Source organism: Puntigrus tetrazona, chromosome 11 (assembly GCF_018831695.1).
Source record: "Puntigrus tetrazona isolate hp1 chromosome 11, ASM1883169v1, whole genome shotgun sequence".
NCBI classification, from domain to species: domain Eukaryota; kingdom Metazoa; phylum Chordata; class Actinopteri; order Cypriniformes; family Cyprinidae; genus Puntigrus; species Puntigrus tetrazona.
This window is the reverse complement of record NC_056709.1, coordinates 10,682,241-10,706,526: the sequence shown is the minus strand read 5'-3', so window position 1 is coordinate 10,706,526 and position 24,286 is coordinate 10,682,241. Positions and strand designations below refer to the sequence as shown.

The following is a 24,286-nucleotide window of genomic DNA, read 5'->3' as shown; positions in this document are numbered from 1 at the left end:
AAATCACCGTGTTTTCCTGGGCTTTTCGTGAAGGAGGAGCGGATGGCCGTTTTACCTCTGCCAAGCTTTCCTGTGATATGAGGTGAAAAGAGTCAGCACGGCTTGAGGCTAATTGCAGGAGCTTGAACAGTTAGTCATCAAACAACGGCCGCGCTATTTTTAATTCTGTGCCATTTCCTCCATTTGTTAGTTTGCCTCAAAAACTACACTTCAGTAATCACACAATTGTGCTTTTTGTTTATGTTTTAGTATCAGCTGTGTTAGTAACTAGGGGACCCCTCAAACCACTGTAAGGGTCCTCCGAGGTCTGCAAGGTGGCTTTTAAATAGAACTTTTATTTAAGAAGAAGGAGCTTTTCATGATTATGAAAAACCAAATGTAGCTATTTTATTTTTTAAATAATTGCATACTGGCAACAAAACAAAACTTTCAGTCAGACTTCTCAAATTATGGAATATGGATATTCAAATTGCACTTATAATTGCTTTCATTATAAGAGAATTATATAAAGTGATGCTGTTTATTAATGCTAATATCCTATTGTTATAACGTTGGCCACTCTTGTTTTATATAAACTGTAAACGTTTGTCATTGAAGTTATAAGCTAAACATAATATGACAGGTGATAAAAGCATGCCATCATTTCATTTGAAATACTAGTTACTACAATTACTAAAATCAAAACTAAGATTATGTCATGATATTTGGATTTTTAACGTTAAAATACTGCTGTGAAAATGCTACGGTAAAAACCTGTTGAATGATTAATGGTAAATTCCTGTAAAATCTTACAGGGGAAAAAATGTAAATTTGCATTGCATTTCATACATTTTGTTTTAATTCTGATGCTTCTTCATTATTAGCTTATGTTTATTAGGCTTGTGTGTTAGATGTAATGTTGTTAAATAGAATGTTTGTTGCATATTTCAGTTTAATGAGTCTCACCATGATGGTGTTTTTAGTGCTTATTATGAATGACACACAGACACCTTCTATATATATTCATATTTATAAAACTTGATGCGTTCGGTTCATCACGCCAGTTTCTCACCACCACCTCGCATTTCGGTGGTTAGCAGTGTTTTCGAAGGTGAAATATCTGATCTCAGTACGTTAATAGGTTGGTATATTAACATTATATCAGTTACTTGAAATGATGGTATTTAACTCCAAATTGAACTTAAATCTACTTAACACCTAAAATGATATTTACCGTATGCTCATCTTGTGAAAACAAAAGCCAGAAGGAATCGCGTATTTATGGATGGTCTCTTTATGGAAGGGTCATTACAGCTATCAGTGGCGCTTTTCACAGGTAATCATTACATAATCTTACACTAAAGAAGTCGAATTTTTGCTAATAGCAACACTTATCGCATCTGAAGTCACAAACAAATGACTGATTTGTCTGCTGTGAAAATGTTTAAACAGGGTGTTTTCTTTTATAAAGTCCTTTGAGTCAACATACAAACATCATCCCGATATCTCTCATATGCAGAGAAATCAGAAGTCAGCTTATACTACGCCACTCAGTTCTTACAATTTTTATTCCACACCTTTTCTCTAGCGATATATCAGACCAGAGGACATCAAAACATATCTGAGCAGGTATTACAGGTCTGGGTTGAATGAAAAGCGGGAAGGAAAGCGCGAAACAACAGCTCATACGCTTGACATAAGTAGCGCAGCCTTAAAGCGTCTGTTAAGAGAGCTCCTCAGAAGAAATATTTTTGTTCTCCTTTCTTCACTCTTTTCAAAGGCCACCTTTTACTGATACCTTTTTGGTTTTAATCGGTACTTCCTACTGACCCCGTCACCTGGTCATAATCTCTCCAGCGTATTGGATTTAGCGAGGGTCTATATTAAGATCCAGGCCCTTGGCCGAGGTAAGGTAATAAGTTTTTTAATTTTTCCTGTGACATTCAGACACTGTGGCTGCAGGGCACACTCCGGGTCTGCTGGGCGAAACCCTGCGAGGAACGGGAAAAGCTAAGGGTGTCTCTGTGGAGAGAGCTGGCTGCTCACGGGGGCTGCGAAAGCACCAGATTGAGACTCAAAGCCGTACCACGAAATTTCCTAAAAATAACAACTTTAGCCATTTGCGCACATACCCAGGCAAACACACACTCACAGCCATGAATTTCATCTAATATTATCTCAAGAAACACTCAAGCCTTGGAGTCCTCAATTTCCCAATCATATGAGATCATTGTGTCGCTTAATTTTCTAGAAAGTGGAGAAATGCATGAAGTGGAACAGCTGAATACAAAGTTCATATCTACTAATCATTTAATTATGATCGGAAAATCTAATGAAGCGGAAAAGATTAATACTATGGCATTTCCTTGATGCTCTGATTGATTTAGAATTCATAAATGCCTTTCCTAGCAAGAAGCTCAATAATACCACATATTATTTAAATAAATCTGAAAGGCATCGAACGCTTGCAGTTCATTGAATGAGACTAGTCAATAAAACTTGTAAAATGAGAAATAGAAATAAGGAAGTCGTGTTCAAAAGTAGTCTTAAAGGGATAGCTCACCCAAAAAATGTTTTTAATTACTCACCCTCGTGTGTTCCAGACCTGTGAGACTGTCGCATATGTTCAGAACGCAAATTAAGATATTTTTAATGAGATCCAAGAGTCTTCTCACCCTCCGACTCCAAATGCTTCCAGGTTCAGAAACATAGCAAGGACTTCCGGTGAAATAGTCCACTTGACATCAGGGGTTGAACTGCAACTTTTTTGGAGCTACGAGAATAGTTTCACAGAAATTGCACAGCTAACATTAAAATAACAACTTTATTTAACAATTCTCTCCTCATCATGCAGCGGCGTCCTACCATTGTGGAGGTATTTTTGCGCTTTAAGTAATTAATGACAGAATTTTCATTGGATGAAAAGTTATATTTAATTTGTGCTTCAACAAATAGAGTGTATTTATAGCCCTTTCTTTCTTAGCAACAATACATTTTCATTTATCCGTATTCTAAATGGTCCAATAGGTCTAACTAAATCTAAACATAATGACATCATTATTAAGACAGCACAGCTGATTGGTTCTTTTTTTCTATCAGTGCCAATGAGTTTGCTATGCTGAATATTTAAATACTTGAATACTCTCCAACTTCCCCAGCTCCACCTGTATCCACATATTTCCGCAGAAGTAAGCCTAGAAGACACGGTGTGTTCAAAATGAAAAATATACATAAAAATAACATGATAGGACACACCAGTGTCATCAAGCAACAAAACAAACACGGACAAAGAACTTGAACCCAAACCCTTACTTACTAACATTAACCCTGCTAGTAAATTTCACAAATAATGACAAAGAAACCAAAGTATGACATTGAATTAACACTGTAATTTATTTAAAAGTACTCAGTAAAAAAAAAAATTACAATTTAGGAGTATGTATTTGTTACAGTGTAAATGGATTTAGAAATAAAGTTCTGCCAATGAAGAAAGTATGTGCAATAAACTGAATGCACTCATGAAAGGTTAGTATGTCTTTGCTGGTTTGTGGTTGTCAAAATAAAAATTAAAAACAACAGTCTATGTACATAGATTTAAAAATATCTCTCCACAGCCCAGGCATCTTTATCTCACCGGACGGACTTGCACTCCAAGGTGCTTTTTCTTAACAAAGGAATTTTGCATGATGCCTCAAAACAGCAGTAACATCAGGCTTCGTATCAGCACGATCAGCAGAGAATAAATGGTGCTGTCAATGTCCACACAGAGAGAAAAATGCAAAGTGCTTTTTCTGCCAGAGCCGTTCGAACAACTTTTATACTGTCATGAGACCCAATGGATGAAGAGAGAAAGGGAAGTATTTTCATTTGCATTTACATTTATTTATTTTGCAGATGGTTTTATCCAAAGCGACTTACAAATGAGGAACATTGCAGGCAGTTTATCACGAGCCAGCCAGAGTTAGGCAAGACGTGAGGTAAGATGAACAGAAATACAACTACTATTCATTATGACTGATTCTAATTTTTGCCGTCGGTTCAGGATCCTATAGAAACACGCTTTCTTTGTGAGATAAAAATCATTAAGCCTAAATAAAGGACTAAAGAAAACACAACGACGCGGATGCATTCAAGGCCATGTGCAGACGGAGGATGTAGATGTGATTAGCATCCAGGTTGAGGAGCTGTGATAGTGCATTGGAACGGTCGTCATGGATAGGAGCGGTCGGGTGACAGTGATGTATGGCTCCTGGAGCTGAGCAGTCTTCGCCTGTTGATTACCTTGGCAACCTGAATGTGAAAACTCTGCTCAATCTGTTAGTTACAATGCTCTAGTGTTAACAAAAATTATTGTTTTATACAAATCAGAGTAATGTTTAGGATTGAAACGTAACATGTCCAGATTCATTTTCATTCCCAAATAAAAATAAATTGGCTCACACTTTATTTTAAGGCCCAGTTCTAGCAATATGCGTATTAATAAGTAGTTAATAATTGGTCCCTACTATAAAATATATATCTTTTGTTTTATAATATATATATAAATTCTAAAAGCATTCTTGAAGCATATTGGAGGCCATATTGGTTGCCACAGTTCTTCTGGATTTGATCTTTCTAATAAAATTTTTCTAATTACTTTCTATCCTATATTTGACCTGACATGTTTTCGTGAGATTCACAGATTTATGTTCAAGCAAATGATATGCATTTGTTGCTAGAAATTAAACACGGCAGTGGGACACCTTGGTGTTTTATAAAGCTTTTTCCAACATCGTTCTAAATCATAAACTTCTGACGCTTATAAAAATTATCCAGTATAACACGTGAAATGAGGTTGAGAGTTAAACTCGAGCGCGTTCACCCTTTCAGCCCATCCCGCTTCGCCAGGGAATAAAGATGAGCCGAGTCTTCTGTCTCGGCACATTTGCTGTGTAGTATTAAAAGAGAACGTCTTTACCACCAAACATCGCCCGAGCAAGACTATCCACTCTCATCTCCAAGAAGAAATGGATCAAATGAAATATTAGATGGCCAACGGTTCCCTGCAGCCAGCGGTGTTTGAGGTCCCGCATTACCAAGCGGATTGCAGTGGCGTGCTGAATTGTGTCTGGGTTTGAGAGGGGGCGGGAGGATGAGGTGCTTGGTGCTTTGCCAGGGCAGGCCTCAGGTGCCAAACGTGGTGTTGAGAGAGAGCAGGAGAGTAATTCTCCCCGCTCTCGCAGTTTAAACACCCCGGGCACTCGGCCATCTCCGTCTCACATAACAGCATCTACAAGGCTATTTCTACTCACATGCACTTCTTCAGCAGTTTAGCGAGTAGGAGAGACGGCGGCACGAAAGACAGGAAGAATACAGAGTGAGAGACCGAGAAAGAAAGGCAGATAGAAAGAAAGAAAACGAGAAAGAGGAGAGAGAGATAAGACTGCAAAAGTGGGTCAAGGACTCAGTTCAGCCATAATTACAGAACTCCCAACACCACAAGCTGGAAGATCAATCCGGCATGGGATTTAGGAACCTATTGTCTCTCTCTCTTCTCTCTCTCCCCCCCCCCTCTCTCTCTCTTCTTGTGAACAGATCTGTTTTTGCAGGATTTCTCAGCCCTGCCTTTTTTGCCATCGAGCCCTTTAATTAAGATTAGGCTGAGCACTTACTTTAAACTCCCAGCGCAGAACTGAATTTTAAGGTGAATCACACTGCAACCTGTCGAGGACACATTTTACCCCAAAACCAAATAAACACGGCAAATGAAAAAAAAGAGAGCATCTCACGCTCATTTCATACCGCAGATTGTGGGTTTTCACGAAGCAACACGTGTCTGAGGAGCTTTATCTGAGGCTGATGTCAAAATGGCCCATGGCAGTCTCTCGTGTTTTATGATCCAGGGTTAACACTCCATTCCGAATATTTCTTTGGAGACCAAAAGAAATGACAGCAGGCTGCAGTGACTGAATGCGATGCCACAGGTCAGGCTACTGCTGCCGTGTCTAATGGATTGTCATACGTCGCCTGACATTCACATTGGCAGGTATTATTGACAAAGAGGCGGTCCGGCGATACATTTTAGATGTGAAACACTTCACATGGCATCGAGTGCTGCATCTGAGTTCCCTCTTTGCCTAGGGCTGTGATACCGCAGAATGTCCATTAATAAAGACCAGAAGACAGCTTCATCATGTCCTCTGGTCTGAAGTTAAATCAAAAACGATAAGAGAAATATGAAAGAGCTTATTTAGGAAAGTGGATTTCAATAAAAAATTGTTTAAAAAATATTTGATTGAAAGTGTTTGCAAAATAATTTTGAGTGTCTGGAAATGTTCTTTCATTGTGCACATATAACCACAGTAATGTCTGTGTGGTATGAAACAGTGTTGTTAGTGTTAACTAAAAATTAAACACAAAACGGTAGCATGTTATTTTACAGTCCTATTCCTGAACGTGCTAAGTGCACTTATTGTAGCAATTAAAATAACTAAGTAATAACTAGGTACTAACCCTGATATCTAACCCTACATTTAACTACATGTACTGTAAATAAAGTGTCCCAATTAAACAAAAAGACAAGGTATATATATATATATATATATATATATATATATATATATATATATATATAATATATATATATATATAAAAACATATATAAATATATAAACAAAATCTATAAGCAATGTTATAATTGTTACTGAAACTAAAAGTATAGAAAGCATTTTCATTACATATAAAAACCCAAACCTAATATATTTTAATTTCTAGTAATAAAAAAGATAAACTACATAAACATATTTTTGAAATGACAAAAGACTTAAAATTAAAATGTAAGCACAATATATACAAATTAAATTAAATTTAATATACTTAACAAGAACTATAATAGTATGCAAAGACACTAAAAACCCAGATTAAAAGTACTAAAATGACTTAAACAAGAAAAATAATTAAAGCTAAATAGAACGCTACAAAAAGACAAAAGTGTACAAGAAAATTGCTAAAACAAGAATTAAAATGAGAAATATTATAAATAATGTATATATTGTATAAACAGTATATTAAATGTCAATATTTTCCCCTATTTTAAATTTCTTATTATCCAATGAAAGGTTAGATGCGGATTAATTTTCACATTATTCTTTGATCATATTTACCAAGGGTGCCAATATTTTTGCCCATGACTGTATACACACACACACACACACACACACACACACACACATACACATATTTATAAAAGAATTAAGAGGATATAATACAAGACAAAATATACCATTTGTCCAGTTAAATCTAATCAGCACAGGTCAGATTTTTGCAAAACAAGACGGCAGAGATTCTGCCACCATCATGCTGCATAAGTCTGGCAAGAGATTGAACACCTCTGCCTATGGCCAGCACACAACAGCTGCACTGCAACCTGACGGCATTTGTGTAAAGCACCCCAGTGTATCTCATCTCTCAAGAGCGGACGCCTGGGACAATGTCCCTGAGAAAGACCGACTGCACATAACTCTGGCCTGATCGGACAGGCCATTCTCTGTGTGTGATTGATAATGCCTGTCTGCTGCGAGGTGAAACACAATGGCGTTTGGCAGCCACCTGATTCTGAATGGATTGCAGAAAATGAAATCGATGTGGCTCTGTGGAGACGGGGTTGCTTGAACTGCCTCTATCGGACCTGTCATCAATACAATTATTGATCCCAAGGGAAAATGTTGGCCTGTGAACTCTGCCAGACTAACTGATTAAAATTACTACAAGAGAACAAATGCGAGATTTGATTGGGGAGAGAAAACACAGCAGTTTTAAAGCAATCTGTCATCAAGACGAGTAGTTTTGTTATTCATGCTTCTGCTACAGAAAAAATGTGATGATGCACTTCTTTTCCACTAATGATGGAAAAAACAACAACTTGCTGGCGGTGTGTTTAAGTAAGAGCATCAATGGCTTGGACAAAGGTCCAGGAAGTCAAACTTTATAAAGTCTCATAAAAGTATACTCTGAAGTCGTAGGATCAAATCCTAAACCCTGTGAATGAATTGGGTTAAATTAGAGATTAAGATCGCCAAATAAATGAATGATTTGTTCACTGATTCAGTTCTCGAGTCAATTTGCAAGTAAACCACGTAAACAACGCCAGAAGTGAGTGAGTTTAATCTGTAAATAAATAATTGTGCTCAGTTCTGTGATTCAGTTGATTCATTGTTTAATTTAAAAGATCTGAAAAAGCATAATTTGTTTACTGATCAGGTTCTCGAGACTTAGAAGTGGCAATGTATGTTGAATTTGAGAACTGGATGAGTCTGATTCGTGAATGAATCATTTAGACTTGTTTCACTTCACTTCACTTTTACACACACACACACACACACACACACACACACACACACACACACACACACACACACACACACACACACACACACACACACACACACACACACACACACACACACACACACACACACACACACACACACACACACACATTTGTGGAATCCACTGATGCATTCCACTTCGTTTATTGGATGGAGATAATATGTCCAGACCCTCCACTCCTCCACTCGACTTCGACCGAGGGAGTGAGTCTACTTCATATGTAAGACCACTCTGCATACTACAATGCATTTAATTTCCCCACACCCCAAATAACTCTTTGAAATGCAAATTATTATTATAAATCAACTCAGACCAGTTTTGTCAAATGGATCAAGAGATTCATTGAAACGTCTAACCCAAAGAAGAAATGTCATTGCTATTTCACTCAGGAGATCTATTTCTGTCAAGAAATTTCTAAGGACTCAAATTAAGGTCTGTTTTTCACATAAAACTATCATATTAAGACATAGTTTAATATATACAGTCCATGTCTCATTTTTAACAACTTTCGAGATACTAGTGTCATTTGAAGTCAATTTCAGTAAATTCACAACAGCTGCCATGATGTTTTTTTGTGCTCCTTGGAAGAAAGCAAGCCATACAACAACATGTGGGTAAGTAAACAACGGCTGAATTTTCATTTTCTAGTAAACTACTTCCACTACTAAGTCACGAGGAGCTTGACATGCTAGAGTTCTCAAGTAGCTTTCTCAAGACTGGTTGTCATTTTCTAGCAGACTTCCTTACCCTTGGGGGACTCAGTATTTTAAATAGCGTCGCAAGTCGCAGACTTAATTTCCATGCACAATTACACTTTCTCTCAGAGTCTTCAGCCGGGGCAGAGGAGCTGGAAAAGGCTTTTAATGAAAGAGAGAAGGGAGTAATGAAGAGACGGGAGTTATCTTTGCCAACACTCTTCTTTTCTTCGCTCTGCCACTTTCTTTTATCTCTCTCATTACCGGCCTTCCACTTAGTATTTGTGTTTTATAATGGTTTACTAATATTTGGAAGGTGAGCTGGCCTCTGGAAAGCGTAAGGTAAAGCTTGTTGTTGCCGGGGCAGACCTTTTTTTTTGTGTTTTTATGTTTTATGCACTTTATGGAAAATATCAATGTTTTAGACGATAAACGCTTTTTCTTCACTGTAGCTCCGTGGCTTCTTTAAAACCTTGTTTGTTCGAGTGCTCTGTCAGTCCCAACACAGCAACTCCGATTTAACCAATAGTGTGAGTTTGGGGGAGCTGGCAAACGGCTAAACAAATAAGACACGCTTTTAAAAGAATAATTCACCCACAAATGATAATTCTGTCATTGACTCGCTCTCATGTCGTTTCTAACCCATGCGGCTCTTCTGTAAAAACGCGCGCAAAATGTATAGGGACTAGAATGAGTAAAAAAACAACAAAGATGAAAACCATAAATTGCAGCTTTATCACAAAATTAGGATTTATAAGATGTTCTAAAAACTGTCAGAGGTGTTTTGCACGCGTGAGCAATCGTGGAACGCACGATTACAAACCGCTCGCAATGATTTAAGGCACCAGTGTTGGCATTGTAACATTTTATATTTGTTAGCGCAGCTCACGCTGAATCGGTGACAAACAGTGCATCGATTTCGGTCAAAGTGCACATGCCGACATGGAAAAAAGTCAGGTTTGGAGTGATCTGAGGGTGAGTAAATTATGCCAGAATTAAAATTTTTGAACGTAAACTATCCCTTTAAATGCAAATGCTGGGCAACCTCAGATGCTTTCAGTAAACTGGGATCTCGGCGCCAGAAAGTGGTTGATTTGGGCAGCGTCTGTGTTGTTGTGGGAGTGGAGCTGATCTCGAGGTGCAGTGATGTATGTGTTTGTTGTTCTTGGGCACGTGAGGAGAATCCCGCTGGGCTGGAACCCTATTAGAACCTCAGCACTCAAGCTTATCTCATCTGATAAGGCGCACAGAGACACGAGCGAGAACGAGAGCTCTCTAATGCACTTCTTCACTGATAGAGGAGCGAAAAGGAGGGGAGGGTACGAGAGTAGAGGAATGAGGAGATGAGAGGTCTTCTTTTGACCGAAAACTAAATTAAATTAGTAAACTGTGTCTAAAACAACCACATATCTACAAAAAAGGCCTCAGAACATCTGATCCAGTGTCGCAAAAACGGACATGTAAAATTGATGTCGTCCTTCAACAGTAACCAGATTGCGAGAGACAAAATACATTTTGATGCAAAAAGACTGCTGCTGTGGGCCGCCATTTGCCTATAATGGGTAATTTGATCATCTTTGGCTGAATTTAGCTAGACAGAAAATAATTCAAGGTCCAAATAACCTACAATATTTTCCTTTGAGAGTAGTAAAAAGTCGTTTACCTCCCCTCGTAAATCAATGAATCCAATTTCGAAATCTGGGCTGTTGGAAAACCTTATCAGTGACCTGATGCAAAGTGAGGTGTGAAGAAAACTCGCTCAAACACCTCGCCGTCAACAACTTTCCAAATCAATCACATTTGCTGATTGAATTTCTCTGTCATGCATTTATGCCAACAATCCAGTATTTAATAGCATGCAGAGGCTAAAAAGATTGCAAAACCTTTGTTTTGTTTTTTTTTTCTCTCCCTTGGCTTGGTGGTTCACCCACCAGAGGCCAAGATATACATGTTATAGGCACTTTTAAAGTAACAGCTGATGCAAAAATAAACAGTTGCATTTTTTTAAACGTTAAACCACCGCTTACATTTGGCGACACTGACGTTAAACTTGTGAAGACATGTCTGATGAATCAGTACCAGTGTGCAATATTCCTTGTATAAAAGCCTATTTTTTGTTCAATGGAAATCATGGGTTCGAATCAGTAATATAACCGTATTAATGTAATTAATGTAAAAAAAAATTTGTTAGATATTTTAGAAAAAAACAAGGTGATGTGGAAAACTAAGCTGCAAAACATGATTTTTAGAATTCACAGATGCATATAGTATTTTTTTAATTGCTATATTTTTATTTGAAGGGTGATTTAAAATTAAATTAATATATTACCTTAATCTTTAATATAATAAAATTATTTAAAAATAAAATTTTGTTTATGCATTACACAGTTCTGTTAATATTCATAACAAAAGCTGATTTTTGCATTAAATATGCTCCAGTTAATTATAAATTGCACGATCACTAATGCTTAAAACTCAGATGTTTTATGCTTATAGAGCATCATATCAGCACACCACAATCAAGCAGCAACCTAGCACTTAGGGTTTCTATAATTGTATTCTACTGCCACCTACTGGCCCATGCACCTAAATACAACACCAGTGTGGCACCTGCGTTTTCCCCTTATTTGATCTCATCTGTTGTAACTAATGCACATCCTAATTACAATTCATGAGAGGAATATGACAATCTGAGCTTGGCCCATAGAATCTGGCTCAGCGTATTGATACTGATCACAAATGACAGCAGCACAGTCCCAGAACCGCAAAGATGGAGAGAAATCTCAAACAGCCTCCCGCACGAAGCGTCCCTTATCTAAATATAAGATTCCTCTCTGAGATCCAGATTTATTTATAAACCACTTGAAGACACAGATAGAAAATATTCACAGCACACACATTTACAAAAGAACATGTCACAAGGATAATAAAGTTTAAATGCAGCTTATCAGGGTGAATTCAAAAGAACTTTTTTTACACATAATAAGGAGGCTATCTGAAAGGCTATGTAGGTTTTAAAACATAAATAAATGAAAAATATGGCACTTAAGATGGCACTAATGTAGTGCATCAGAAACCATCCCTTTTTAAGGATCATTAAAGGCGTAGTAACACAAAAATAAGTAAATAAATTAATAATAATAATAATAATAATAAAAGACTATTCTGCTATCCGTCTTATGTGATTGCAAAATTATATGACTTTCTTCCTTCTGCAGAACATAAAAGACTTTTAATTAAATGTTTCAAGGATGGTCTGTTTGTTCTTTTTTACACATTTACACTGAATGTGGATAAAAACAAACAAACAAACATCACAAAATCATCATAAAAGTAGTTTATACAACTGCCTCTTTTAAAGTGAAATTCTCTTTTGCGTCTCACAGGAGATAGAAAGTCATACAGATTTGAAATGAAAGAAAAATAAAACAAAAACAAAATGAGTGAACGATTCCTTTAAGACGAACAGGACTATTTCCTCATGATGGGCACCCTCATGAATGAACACACACACACACACACACACACACACACACACACACACACACACACACACTCGAGCTATGGTAACCGTATGCCGCGTTCAGTTCTGGCTGCATGACATTTTCCTCTGTGCATCTCCTCAACAGTTCCTCCACAGACAGCCTCGCTTTTAGTCTTAGTGTCGTTTAAACATCCGGTCAGCGCCGTCTCTGGCCTGGCTATCTGTCGTGCTCAGCTCGTGCGCTGCCGTAAACATTTATGTTGCGCTCTGAAAGATGCCAGACGTGCGTTGTGAGCATGTTTCAGCATTGCGCGTACCCACGGTGGGCTCACATGTCCACGTCCCCGTCGTACGCCAGAGCCAGCGCCTTCTGCGGACTGCTGCCGGACTGTCCTCCGGGTTTTACTGAAAGGTAAAGCACACCAGCATACGCGTAAGCTCGCACAACAACGCGTTGCGGTCTGAACTATCACCACTAGAGTGCAGAACATAGACAGCCACGTTTATACACGAGACGCATGCCAGCTGTCACTTTTAGAGACAATGTTCAGCCAGGCAGTCGTTATAGCAAAATAAACCGACGGGGAGGGTGATTAGGACCCTGATTGTTTTAATGTGAGAAGAGAGAGAATAGGAAGAACATTAAACTAGTGAAGCCGTGTCTCACCACAGGAGGAAGGACATGATGATGAGGAGGAGGATCACGACAAACCCGCCGCCATCAGCCCATACACCCATAACTTGACACGGCCGTCCTGTCGGTCAAAATACACAGTAATGCTCACAAAGTACAGCTTTTGTAAATCATTTTGACTTGATTCTGGTTGAGAAAATGACTCGACCACTAGCTGTCAATCAAAAAAGACAATAACAGAGTGCTGCAAGGATGACTTATTTTGTAGTCTAAGAGTTGTCTAGATGTCAGTGTTTTTTTTTTTTTTTTTGTAATTACTTTTAAGTTACACGCCTCAAGATGTTTTAATACACCACTGAGGCTGATAACAATTGGAGAAACACCTATAAATCGCCTTCTCGGATGAAAAAGACTGGCATATTTGATCATATGTCCCGTGCATTATGCTCTTTGCACTGGTTGTTTGTTTTTAAAGCTCTGAGTGGAACGGCTCTGAATATCTCTGTGATCTTTTAAAACCAAACTAAAAACGTACCTTTCTTCCAAGCCTTATAGAGTACAAGGATGTGTCATTTATCCGTGTTCCTTTTCCTCTCGACTTTCTTCTTTTAGCGCACTGTGGCCATTATTATTTTTAAAATCTATTTCTATGTCTTTTTAGTAGAGTCCGTAAGTCACAGCGGTCAGCTACGGTTGTTTTTATTGTGCTCAAAAATCGATTGATTGATTGAACCGAGGTTGTCAGGACATTAAAAAGGTTAAATCATTGACTCACTAGTCCAGAGCTTTTACAACCTCGTTGCGCTTTCTGTTCAATTTCTTGTAAACTATTCCACGTTTCCGTGTTTAAGTGCTATAATTGTGTCCCCAGTGCATCTACCAACCCACAAAAACCCAAAACATGAAAAAGTTAAGGTAAAAATTTTTTGGTAACCCTTTCTCTGCAGGTGTGGGAAAATAAAGTGTGACAGATTTTGCTCCCCAATGATATACAAAGGGGATCGTATTATAATATTACCAAACATATTACTATGTTTTAGCAAGAGGTAATAATGTATCAGTAGTAACACCATGGTGAAAGTTTTAGCAAAGCATACTATCTATTTTATCTTTGGCTGCGCTGATGAGCACAGGACTGATGTTTAGAGTCTCAGAGGAGACGGGACAGCGGTGATTTATTGATTTATTTGCTGTATATTACACTGCTGCCACACAGATCTAATATAAACATGCCATTTCTTTCCCAGCTGTTTACCTTCACAGAGTTTTTACCATAAACCTGTATCTATTTTGACAGTTGAAGGTCAGTAAGACTTTAAAGGGAACTTAGTATCCACATGATATAATAAATAATGTGTGGCATCAGTCAGTCAAGCATTATAATGTGATATTATGATAATTCAGCCTTACATGATGATAGATGACTGAAGGGTGGCGCTTAAGATATTGTTTGTCATTTAGTGTTTCTATAAAAAGAAATTGATAAGATGACAAAACTACTATGAATTCTACTGCTACTAATAATATAAAACACTCTAAGGACGATTGAACTGCTGGCCTCATTAATCACATAGTCTGCGTTCGCTGGAATCGATTTGCTGAAATCAAAACAGGGACGATAGCATGTGAGTGCCAGCCAATAAGATTTTGATTAGCGCATTAGTTCCAGCCATTACTAGAGAAACTTGCAGTTCTTAAAAGCACTGGTGCCGTTTCCGTACGGCTGAGCGTGACGTATGGAAACACCGCTTTACTGGGAACAATCTGAGAGCTAACAGACAAGGTGATGGTTGATGCAAATTCAGCCTTAAATATCCATTGCAGCACTCTGCAGGAAAGCATATGGGTGTTGGCAGCACCTGGTCCGAGAGGCTGTAGCGCCCAGTCCTTAATGGGGTGCTTGTTCCGGGCTTGCTCTGGTCGAAGACGGCCTGCGGTGGTCTTCACATCTGCCTTCTTATGGTCCAGCCCCGGGGTTCTGGTGCAGTAGTCAAGGAACCCGTGGGAGGTCATGACCTCCGTGAAGCCCTTCTCACAACCGCAGACTCCATTCTGACGGAGAGACGGAGAGAGCTTATGAGAAACATCATCGGAGTGGTGGCGGGCTGACAGCTGGATACTGAGATGTGCTACGTTCTGCACACGCACACACAGTCGTTACTTGCGAGGCGTTAGAGGATGAGATGAAGTCGCGATATGTGATAATGAAGGTGTTTAGATCTCACCGTAATAGACCGCCAAATGATACCACACTTTGCAAACTCTCAGGATCTGTCATAGTTCATCATTCGTATTAAAATTTATTCACTGCTGGTAAATATTACATTATAGCAATTAAAGCACTGGGTGATGTTATCATTATCCAAGTCACGATTTAACAGTAGCTGTATTATCAAAAGGGTGTCACACGTTCAGATCATATTTCACTTCCATATTTCATATTTCCTGAAACAATTATATGTAGAAATAACAACAGTAACAACAATAGCAACCAGCATTGTTCTTGGTATTACTTGCATTACATTATAGCAATGCATCTAACCGAATGGGAATCAAAATAATCAAATTTCCACACACAGAGTATGGAAGGCAGCGCTATTTTAGTGTTATTTACAATATATACGGTTATAGTATTTATTAATAATCTGAATATTATTTTTATGAAAGTTCCATTTTTATTTTGATTCAAGTTTTAGTAAGTTACTAATTGTTATACTTTTTTTTGCAGATAATTCAATATTTTTTTATTCATTTTATATCATTTTTAGTCCAAGTCATTTTGGCGTTTATTTCAACTTAGTCAGTTGCAATGGCAACGTTTATAATTTTACGTTAATAAATTTCAGCTTGATTTCAATTATGACAATGATTTTTAATCACTTTAGTTTGAATTAACAATAACCATACCGGGAGGAGGGACAGGAAAATGTGCCAAATTTTCATTTAAATGTTTTTGTCACAAATAATATATAATAAATAAAAGGATAAGTAAGAATTGCCGTGCTTTGTGAGATGAAAGCGAGTGTGTTGGCAGTGTTTTGTGGGTGTCACCTGTGTGCAGAAGGAGAAGGGTTTGGTGCAGGGAGGGTGACACTGTCGTACGGCAGAGGGCTGCTTCTGAGCAACGCAGCCTCCTAATGTACAGAAACACTGATTACATTCGGCTGAAATTGAAATCTGACATTATAAGACCTTTACATAAAGCTGTGAAATAAGATACAACGCTGATAATATTTTAAGGATGGAGCAGTGCACACCTGTGACGTTGACTCCATCAGAGCGCTGGCACCACACCAGTCTACGGTTATGCCTCCATTCACCGGTCATCCATTCATAACTAAGACATGTTCCTCCTGGAAAAACAGACAAAAAAATACACCAGAGTGCTTTTCTGGTCTAGTGACTGAACAACACTTCCTGTCTATCACTTCTCCATCTTAGAGCTATTTTCTCAAAGAGCTAGAGAGGAAATAACAGCTTGGCAAAACAGCAGCTCGGACCCGTCCGAGGGGAAGAGAGAAAGGGGTTTGTTTGTTCAACCCTGGGAAGAAAAAGAAGAGAAAAAAACGAGTATTGTGTTCTTTTAAACATAGAGGGCTTTTACAACCTCTGCTTCCACCGTCCCGACATTAATGTGTTTTCTGAAAGGGTTTTTGGTTAAATGTCTTAAATGAGGTACGGTATGTGCTTATTCACGGTGGTGTCTTATTCGTCAAAATAAAACACACCAGTACCAGTTTCTTTGGAAGCTTTATCTCGTCTTCAAACAGGTGGTTGCTAACAAGAGGTAAAACAGGAAAACAACTGAGACTGTCCGGACATTAAACAGGTTAACTCATCGACTCACTAGTCTGCTTTACAGCCACATTAGTATGCTTCTAATAACGCTCTTGCAAACTATTCCTATTTTTTGTAAAAAAATAAAGACTTTAAACCTTAACTTTATTTCACCTGACTTTATTTCACCTAAAAATGCATTCATTATTTGCATTTATTTACTTTAAACATTTTATTATACTGTTTAAAAGTTTAGGGTCGGTCAGTCTTTTTAAATGGCGTCTGTTATCACCATATATTTGCTTAAAAATATTATCAAGTTGTAATAGTGTCAAATATTATTACTGTTTAAAACAACAAATATTTTTTTGATATTTATCAATATTTCTTACATTTTAAATGAATTTATTTGAAATAATTGTTATACTATTTAGCAGTAATTTAATCCCGTGCTGGCTAAATGTTTTAGCTGCCGTCCCACCAGTTTTCAGTGTCAAACTCAAACTCAGTCGGACTGCACGGCTTCCCACGAACCTCGGCACGGCCGTGCCTCGTACATCTGGCTGGGACAGGTGTCCTGGTTCTCCGGGACCTGAGTGACTACGGCTCTAGAACGAGCCTGTCGACCCCAAGTCTCAAAACTCCTCCCATCCAAACACAGCAGCTGACACGAACTCCACGGTGACCATTTGGTCAGGTGACATTCTCCTGAAATTACAGCCAATTACAGCCAACGAGCAGTAGCCTAAAGACATGTATGATTAATTAAAAGCAATTAACCCTATCCTTATCACTAATTAACCCTTAATTTAGATAAATGTCGCCATCATGCAGTCACTGTGTAAATTATTAAGCTTTGTTTTGTTTTTTTTGTGAGATGCAGACCTGGACATGGGATTGTGCAGGGCTGCAGTAACTCCACCTCGCTGACTTTGCTCTGTGAATTTCCTGCACACATTTTATCCTCTACTGGAACGGGCCGAGGAGGACCTGAAAGAGAACCCCAGTGCACTACACAGGATATTTCCCTCCGACTTACTCCCTCGCCACAGTCAGCCCCCTGCAAACAGAGAGAGAGAGAGAGAGAGAGAGAGAGAGAGAGAGAGAGAGAGAGAGAGAGAGAGAGAGAGAGAGAGAGAGAGAGAGAGAGAGAGAGAGAGAGAGGATTTCAGCTGCCTGTCACCTTCATATTAGAAGATCGAAAGATCAAGATAGCGATGTTATTTTGGGCTGTTTAGATATATTATTCATTTTCTGTGCGCCAATGAAATATATCAGGACATTTTTCTGGATTCTGTTATTTAGAAAGTGTAAATCTGCTGGGTAGAAAGAAACGGCTCCAGATTTAACCCGTAATATAATTGGCTCATAACACCGTGAGGGCCTCCGCATGGGCTCGAGTCCAAGACGCGAATGATTCACAGCCAGAGAGTGTTCTGCTGGTCTGATTGGCCAAGAAAGTGTGCTGTTCCACTGACTCGTTTTTATTTTGTAATTATATACTTTACAATTGCATATTTTACACCTCCCAAATAATTTTTGACTTCATTACTACATAGTTTTTCTTTATAACGATATACATTTTAGGCATACTTTTAGTTATTTATATATTTTTACTTTCTTTTTTCCAAGTCAAGTCTCTTACGCTCACTGAAGCTGCATTTATTTGCTCATACGGTACAAAATATTACTGCAACATATTTATGCATTTTATTGTCTATAAATATATATTATAAAATGTAATTAATTCCTGTGATGCGAAGCTGAATTGTGATTTCTTATTATTATCAATGCTGAAAATGGTTGTGCTTTAATATTTCTGTGGAAACCGTTATACATTTTTGTCAGGATTCTATAATGAATAGAAAGTTCAAAGGGATATTTCACTTTTCACTGTCACTTTTGATCACTTTAGTGCTTGTTTTTTATTCATCTTCATCCTCAATTCCCCTTATACTGTATGCTTTCAGTTGTGAAATGAATCAATAGAGGACAGATACATCTGTGAATATAGTTTTGCCATTACTTACTTTAATGTGATGCAGCACCTACATAAAGATCTGAGATTGAGAAAGAGAACTCTATCAGGGCTGTTCATAACGACACAGCGTGGATGATTTTATCTCATATGAGCTCAGGGGAAACCCTGACATGATGCATTCAATTTGACAGTTTAATGGAAAGCAGTAGCCTTCAGCTATGTGAATTTCTTCAGTCTGTTCATTTGTGCATGTAAAGGACAACGTCTCAGCGGCAGAGGCTGTTGTTTGAATGTAATTCAATCAGGTGTTCCGCGTCAATACTACCTCCACCCTGCACGGTCTCCAGTCCCCCAGTATCCAGCTGTAGCACGGCCTGATGGGACAGGGGCGAGTCTGGGACAGCTGAGACGGACAGGGACGACCTCCTTCACCCGCGGGCTGCAAAACTACCCTGGATCGTGTCATTTGACCTGGCAAATTTGCACACAAGACATAAACGCATGGGATCAGAAGCTGAAGTCCAGTGTGAGAACTCGTGCATGCTGAAATTTAATAAGCGCTCTGGGAAGAGTTTACTCGTGGGACTGGCAGAGCCTTGAATTGAGATAAATGAGACTGATAAAAGCTTTTAATTAGGCCCCTAACAACAGCCGAGTTCAAGGAAGCATGACTGGGTGTCTCTCTGGTTGTAAACAGCTGTGTGCTATCTCTGCGAAAATACTGGTTTCTCTTTTACAGGCTAGTGTTGAACACTTATGTTTTCATCACGTTATTCTAAAATAAAAATAGAATTAAACATTTATGTAATATTCAATAACAATTGGTTTCTTGGAAAGAATGGTTTCTTCTTATTGTCATTATTATAATTGTATCAGTTGGAGATCGTACTTTGGCTTCCACAGGTGTGTGAACATCCTGACCAGGTGGACCACTCTGTGATCAGGCAATTAACAGGGCAGCCGACCTCGCAGGGGCAGAGAGCTTTCCACGTGAAGGACCCAACTTCGAAAAGAGAAGAAAAAATGAAATAACTGAATAGAGCTTTTGTTGAGAAATAATCCCAGTGAGAAAAGAACAGTCACCACCTCTTTGCACATGCTCAGTTCCACCAGCTTCCCGTCGCTGCGGACACAGTTCAGGAGTCTGGTCTTAATCCCAAGGCCGCATACTGCGTTTTCACTGAGCTGACAGCTGCTCCAGTCTTCACAACATACACAAATAATTCACTTCACTCCAGAACATGGACAGAACACATTATGCCATCTATAAATTGTGAGTGTAAATGCTTGTAGCAGCACCTGAGTAGGAGTAGGAGTATTTGAGACAGCTCGTGTTGATACAGGCTTGAGTTTGGTTTAGATCAGGGCAGGTATGATCTCCTTCTGGCCACCTCAAGACACTTCTACTCCTCCACCTCAAATCACCCTCATTACAGTCCTGGAGGAACACAGGCACGAATCACACATGCAAATAAAACAATACATAATACACACTGGGATATGTATATTCCACTGGGGACCTGCCATTCATTGTTTTTAAAGTAATGCATTTAAAGCATTTCAGAGGAGAACTTATTTTGGTAAAGCGCTTCTATTAATCGTGTTATTTCAGCCCTAAAAGAAACATTCCCTTAATATAAGCTGATTATAATACTACTACAAAAAAAATCAATGCAGCTTTTGACATTTTTAGATATGAATTAAGATTATGTAATCATTAATGAAGTCCTTTCTTGTAGGAAGATGAGGTTTTTCTATTCTCCCGAGGACCATTTTAAAAAGTTCAAGATTCATAGGTACACTAAAACTTTGATTTTGTTACCTGTCCTGTGTTTTAGCACTGCTGTGAATCATTTTTGTAAATCCACTGCAAACTCGTATATTTACTAAGGCAGTAAATGCTCGTTTTTAATCATTCTTCATGACAAGCCTCCCTCCATCCTGACGTTTATTGTCCACGCATCCATTAGTCAAACTGACCACGGTACACTTGGTCCACTGACTCCACTCTGATGTCACGCAGTGGGCGGGCACGGCAGCAGGCAGGCCTCGACTGTGATTGGCTGTCCCCTCTTGCTCGCATTGTGCGAGTCGTCCACGACCTCATACTGGTTTTCTCCTCCCATTTTCAAGCAGCTTCAGGTCAGAGACAAACAAATATTATCTTTCGTCGCGAAAACTGACCCATTACGAGCCTAAAATGGAGCACTTCTAGAAAATATCTAGAGCACAAATTGAAGCAGAAAACATTGTTGTTCAGTTATAACATTACTCATGGTTTCCCATCGTCCCCCCTGACCTCACTTTGGTCTGAAGGGCAGAGTTACGACCTCACTTATCTTTAAGAAGCAGAGTTATGACCCCATGAATCTGTTTGGCACTGCTGTGACCCCTCCACGGTTTTGAACGCTGACTTATGAGACAATTTTGCTGCGTGACGCACACAGGATCTGTTTTATCATTGTACCGCATGGAGGTAAAACACAATATATTGTGGAGCTGTTCTCTGGCAGAATGGGGACGCTTTAAAAGACGTTCTTTTAAACTTTTTTGATGACTTCTTCGATTAACCGTTTATTTAAAGGCTCGCTGTGATGAGCTCACCGGATTTTGGCCGTCCGGAAGCCCTCTCCACATACAGCCTTCGTGAGATTGTTTGGTGGGTTTAGGACACACATGGACCAGGACTTCACTTCCCATACGTACTGACTGCAGTCAGAGTAACAGGGCAGTACCTCAGACACCTGCTCACAGACAAGATAGCTATGTTTTTAGGGTTTCGTGTGTGTGTGTGTGTGAAAGAAAAATACAGCGTGCTAATGCCTATACAAGCAGGCCCATATACACTGAAGGACATGATATTACGAACGCACACTCTTCAGTGTACTCACCTGAGCCTTTGTAGATATTCATATCAGCATGACCAGCAGAAAAAACACACGAGGGATTGGAAAGAAGCAGAAAGGAAAACAAAAGAACGAGGAAAGAACGGAAATGAAATCATGGGTAAAGGGCAAGGAAAGAAAATGAATTGGAAAATGAAAAGCAAAGAAATGAGAAATTAAACGGAACAAAAGAACGAAAATATGATGAAAGGCAGAGGAAATTAATAGGTAAAAAATAGAAAACAAAATAAGAAATGAAAGGGGTGGAAAGGAAAAGTAAAGCAATAGAGAAACAAAAGGAAAAGCGGAAACGGAATGGAATGGAATGGGAAAAGAAAAAGAAAAGCAAGGATAAGAGGAAATGGAATGGATGCAGGAAGAAAACAAAAGAAAGAGGGAAGTAAATGAGGAAAAGAGGAAATGGAGAGGTACAGGAAGGTACACAGAACAGTGAAATGAAAGGAAATGAAATTAATATGGAAATGGGAAGGAAACAAAAGGAAGGGAAATGTGAAAGAAAATAGAGTGAATAGAAAGAAAAGGTCAAAATAATAAGGAAAGAAAACAGACGGAACAGGAAAAAGGAGAAGGAAAAGGCAAACGAAAATGAAAAGGGAAAGTAATGCATAGCGAATGAATGAGGAATAAAAAGAAAAGGGAAAGAAATTGAATAAGAACCAGAAAGGAATACAGAGGGAAATGAAATTAAAATAAAGCGGATAGAAATTTGAAAGAGGAGGTGGAGGAGGAGGAAAGCGAAAATAATGTAAAAGAAAGTAAACAAAGACGGAATGAGAAAAGGTAAAGAAAGGGACACAAGAACAAAGGAAAGATTTTCCATTAGTTTCTATTAGAACATGTTCGCCCCAACCGTAGATTTGTTATTTAGTGGTTCATTTATATGAGAGAAACTGAGCTGAAGGAAATGCTTGCCGACTCCACTTCAGATCGATGAAACTTTAATGTTTCTTGACCTGCCCTGATGGAATATAAAATAAAGAGAGTGAAATAAAAGAGAAAAAAAGAAAAAGAGCAAAAAGCAAGCGGGGATAAGATGTTCAGTCCCTGGAGGTCTTGATCCTCTCCAGTCTTGTTTTACTAGAACAGAATGAGGTTGAGAAACATTGTGGAAACAGCTCAAAGTGGGCAGCCTGGGAAAGACCCCCAAAGCCAGGCCAAATTAATAATAAATTATACAGTAGGTTTTCACACACTGACTTGTACTCTGTAACTCCACAACACAGATGAAGATACAGTACTTAGAAATTAATGAACACGTATAATTAAAGCATACAAGTGCATGTATAATTTCACAGCAGGCGATTTTCCTCCAGGCTAATTTAAATACACTGAACAGCTCTATTATCAATAACAGCTAAAGGTCTCGGGATACTTGAAGTTCTCAGAACAACTCATATCTTATTTGGACTAATTCGTTGATTTCTTAAAAGGGCGATGAGGTAGAAGTTGAAGTGAACGTTCATTCTCACCTGATTTTTGTAATTGAGTTTTGGGCACGGCCGACCTCCATTGAAAGGCTTCTCTCGCAGCCACTGAGAGCGAACCTTTACGCCTCCACCACAAGAGGCGCTGCAGTCGGCCCAGTTCGACCACTCGCTCAGCTTACAGTCTGTAGAACAGGCTACATGACACGATTCCTCTTCTAATCCTGTAACAGCACACACAGTACACGGACTAAAGGATAATACTAAAAAGTCGAACTGAAATCTCTTCTAACCATATAAATCTTTACCATCACTTCATTTAACAGATCCTTGCTGAATAAAAGCTGAATTTATTTTAAAATCCTTTTACTGACCCCAAACTTTGAATAGTAGTGTATATTGTAACAAAAAGAATGTTCTTTTTAACTTTTAATTTATTAAAGAATGCTAAAAAAGTATCACAGGTCCTAAGAAATATTAAGCAGCACAACTTTTTCCGACACTGATTATAAATCAGCATATTAAAATGATTTTCAAGGATCACGTGATACTGAAGACTGGAGTAACGATGTTGAAAATGCAGTTTTGCTTTACAGGAATTAATATTAAATATATTAAATACACACAGTATATATATATATATATATATATATATATATATATATATATATATATATATATACTTTATTTTATATTTTTGAAAGAGTGCATCACCAGGGCTGCTGCAGAGGGCTGGCTCCACCAATCGTCCCATGTGATCCAGACAGGCAAGAGCTCTGAAACGCTTTCCATGCCCACACTCGCTGTTCTTCCTCTGAGCTCGCCAGCCCTGGACTGCCTTTTGGCTTTGGTGGAAAACTCCTTGGATGAAAGGATGGCCAGCAATGTTCTTTGCTGGTGAGAGCAAACAAGGAGACCAGGGACCCTGAGGTTTGGTTTGATATTCAGAACAAGGACAGGCTTCTTTCTCCAGCAGAGGAAACGTCTCCTCCTGTTGGCATCTCCAGCGCTTCTTACTCCGACCTGAGATTTTAAGTGG

The 24,286-nt window shown here is 38.6% G+C and overlaps 1 pseudogene; it reads right to left on the bottom strand.

The window, feature by feature from the left end:
* Positions 1-13,069: 13,069 nt before the first annotated feature.
* LOC122353609 overlaps positions 13,070-24,286 on the bottom strand; it is a 52,289-nt pseudogene continuing 41,072 nt past the window's right edge.